Here is a 4,305-nt window from a genome sequence, read left to right as displayed (position 1 = left end):
TTTGTCCATGAAGACCAGTAATGATCCAAACCTTAAATACTATTTTAAAACTTACTCTAAAATTCTGTCTAATGTCATTAGGGCAGCCAAAAATCTTTATTATAATGTATTAATTTCGAATAACNTATCTGTTACATATGGTTTTATAATTTTTAATACTCACTGTGCTCTGTGTTGTGTCCTTCTCTTGTGACTGCATGTGTTGCACTGCTGGATATGTGTGCGTGTGTGCTCTCTTCATTTTGATGATTTTGATTGAGTTATGATGTTGTGGGGGTAGGTGGTGGAGTGTTGTTATGTTGTTCTGTGTAAATAGTGCGTAATTCGTGAAATATTGGGTTATATATTTCTTTATTTATATTCATATGGGTGTTTTTCTTTGTTGTTCTGTATATATGATAGTTTTCTAATGTGTTTAAATATTGGCCTTTTTTATTTGTTGCTATGATATCCATAGTATTTTCTATTGTACCATATGCATGTCCTGTGTTTAATATGTTTTAGTATTTAGAATTTGTTGTTATACATGACGAATACGCATTTTAGTCATTTTATGATGGAGAACTGATGGCATGCAGTACAGTAGTTTGACATGGATAGAGACACACCTGAAGATGGCACATTAGTGCCGAAACATGTAGTGTAAAAGTGAAGAGAAAGGTGAAATTGTGTGCACTGTAAGACGGTTAGCAAAAATATACATCATGGGTATTAATTTCGAATTTAACAATAAAATTAAAACCACATGGAATATTATTAAAACGGTTACTGGTAGGAGAATCAATAATACCAAATAGCAGTTCTTAAATGTTGAAGGGAAACTAACAGATAGTCACCAATTAATTGCCGATTCTTTAAATAACTACTTTCTGACTATAGTAGATAAAATTAACAGCAATAATGCTAAGAGTGATCATTTTATAGAGTTTGATATTGATAAACATTGGAGTTATTTATCTCAGGCTTTTCGGACTCCTTTCCCTGAAATTAAATTTAAACCTACATCTGCTCAAGAAATTGAAAACATAATTAAATCATTAAAACCCAAAAATTTTAACGGGTATGATGAAATTTCGGTCAATATTCTGAAGCCGAACGGAGTTTAGGACTGCCCTTAGGTAACCCAATTTAGAACCTCTCTTGCCCAGGAATGCACGCTATAACTTGTGCGCAAGAAGCTAAGGGACTTCACCACACGAATGACAACATACAGGATAAGGTAAGTGGGAATCCCAAGAGCTTTGGTTGCCTTTTTCCCTAAGGGCAAGTAAGTCAAGACCTTATTGGTCGAATTCAAAATAATTAGTTCATTCCAACCAATCAGCAAGCACTACACAAGTAGTGAAACTATGTGATGGAATTTGCGTGGGTTGGCTTCACCACGCTTTGGTGAAGCTGACGCCACACAGACACACAAAAGTGGGGCATTGAATGGTTTAGACATGTCCGGATGTACTCCGAGAGTGGAATAAACAAAGAACATCCATAAAAAGGGTTATAGCAGTTTAGCAATCCCCCACGCGTGCAATCAAGTGTAATAAAATAAGTGTAAATAAACAAAAGCAACCACCATTTGAGCTAGTTTGGCATTCAGTAAATAGGGTCACCCCGAATGTAACCCGTCCAACACCCTGAGAGGGTTCTCATGCCCTACCAGGAACTCCTAGGTTTCCTACACCCCACTGACGCCCAACCTACCCTGAGATAAAAACCAATGTGGTAAGGGGGGAAACGGGAGTGACCGNGGTGTTTTTCTTTGTTGTTCTGTATATATGATAGTTTTCTAATGTGTTTAAATATTGGCCTTTTTTATTTGTTGCTATGATATCCATAGTATTTTCTATTGTACCATATGCATGTCCTGTGTTTAATATGTTTTAGTATTTAGAATTTGTTGTTATACATGACGAATACGCATTTTAGTCATTTTATGATGGAGAACTGATGGCATGCAGTACAGTAGTTTGACATGGATAGAGACACACCTGAAGATGGCACATTAGTGCCGAAACATGTAGTGTAAAAGTGAAGAGAAAGGTGAAATTGTGTGCACTGTAAGACGGTTAGCAAAAATATACATCATGGGTATTAATTTCGAATTTAACAATAAAATTAAAACCACATGGAATATTATTAAAACGGTTACTGGTAGGAGAATCAATAATACCAAATAGCAGTTCTTAAATGTTGAAGGGAAACTAACAGATAGTCACCAATTAATTGCCGATTCTTTAAATAACTACTTTCTGACTATAGTAGATAAAATTAACAGCAATAATGCTAAGAGTGATCATTTTATAGAGTTTGATATTGATAAACATTGGAGTTATTTATCTCAGGCTTTTCGGACTCCTTTCCCTGAAATTAAATTTAAACCTACATCTGCTCAAGAAATTGAAAACATAATTAAATCATTAAAACCCAAAAATTTTAACGGGTATGATGAAATTTCGGTCAATATTCTGAAGCCGAACGGAGTTTAGGACTGCCCTTAGGTAACCCAATTTAGAACCTCTCTTGCCCAGGAATGCACGCTATAACTTGTGCGCAAGAAGCTAAGGGACTTCACCACACGAATGACAACATACAGGATAAGGTAAGTGGGAATCCCAAGAGCTTTGGTTGCCTTTTTCCCTAAGGGCAAGTAAGTCAAGACCTTATTGGTCGAATTCAAAATAATTAGTTCATTCCAACCAATCAGCAAGCACTACACAAGTAGTGAAACTATGTGATGGAATTTGCGTGGGTTGGCTTCACCACGCTTTGGTGAAGCTGACGCCACACAGACACACAAAAGTGGGGCATTGAATGGTTTAGACATGTCCGGATGTACTCCGAGAGTGGAATAAACAAAGAACATCCGTAAAAAGGGTTATAGCAGTTTAGCAATCCCCCACGCGTGCAATCAAGTGTAATAAAATAAGTGTAAATAAACAAAAGCAACCACCATTTGAGCTAGTTTGGCATTCAGTAAATAGGGTCACCCCGAATGTAACCCGTCCAACACCCTGAGAGGGTTCTCATGCCCTACCAGGAACTCCTAGGTTTCCTACACCCCACTGACGCCCAACCTACCCTGAGATAAAAACCAATGTGGTAAGGGGGGAAACGGGAGTGACCGAAAGAAGAGGAAGCAGCAGCAGCAGGCACGGGAAGGACGCCACGAGCAACGGGACGGTTGCAATTCTAAAAACTAGCGCACCTGCTATTATTTCTCCTTTAACTTATATCTGTAAAAGAGTACTTTCAATGGGTGTTTTCCCAAATCACTTGAAATACTATGAAATAATACCAGTATTAAAAAAAAAAGAGATGAAACGAATATGATGAATTATAGACCTATATCGTTACTTATATCCTTTTCAAAACTTATTGAAAAGGTTATACTTGTAAGATTGCTCCATCACATAAAGGATAACGATATATTATCCGNTCCAACCAATATGGTTTCAGATGTGATTCATCCACAGAACTCGCTTCATATAATTTAATTAATGAAATATTAAAGGCCTTGAATAATAAAATACCAGTTGGAGGCATTTTTTGTGACCTAAATAAAGCCTTTGATTGTGTTAATCATGATCTATTATCTAAATTAAAGTTTTATGGAATAGTAGGAAAAGCTAATGCATTACTGGAATCCTACCTTCATTGTAGACATCAAAGAGTTGTAATTAATAAGAAGTGCACTTCTTATAGCGCTTTATTGTTATAGATGATGGTTTTTGTTCATGTTGTATGTTAATATTTTTAACTGGTATGACATTACCCCCATCGTTGGTGGCTCCACCTTGTGGTGGTCAGGGGGTTTGTGTATGCCAAGGACCCTGAGAGCTATACCAGCGGTAGTGTAGCTACTGGCAGGGCCTCCCTTGCTGGACAGGTCAAAGGGTAGGCATCAGATGAAGAGAGACACCAAAAACTGATGCCTGAAGCAGCATCATCAGCAGCGACTTGAAGCACAGGGCAAATGATGCTCGAGATGGGTCAAGTTCATATAGCAACAGGCATGACCAGAGTGGTTTGATTGGCTGTTGTACTGCGATGTGGAAAGCAAATGGAAAAACTACCACATTATTACTTTTCCTGGATAGTCTTTTTCCAAAAACAGAGATACCATGTATGCGAGATGTTCCCTCTGGAGGTAAACTACTCCCCAAATCTGATCTCCGAGGGGGAGTGTTTCTAGAGGAAATGTCATGGAGGTGTTACGACAAGAAAAAGTGCGAAGATCAGAAGGAACATCACAGCTACAAAATTGGAACATGGAATGTAAGGACCTTGAATCAAGCAAGCAAATTGGAG

The sequence above is a fragment of the Cryptotermes secundus genome, unplaced genomic scaffold, assembly GCF_002891405.2.
Source record: "Cryptotermes secundus unplaced genomic scaffold, Csec_1.0 scaffold1694, whole genome shotgun sequence".
NCBI classification, from domain to species: Eukaryota; Metazoa; Arthropoda; class Insecta; order Blattodea; family Kalotermitidae; genus Cryptotermes; species Cryptotermes secundus.
This window is presented reverse-complemented; position numbering follows the sequence as displayed.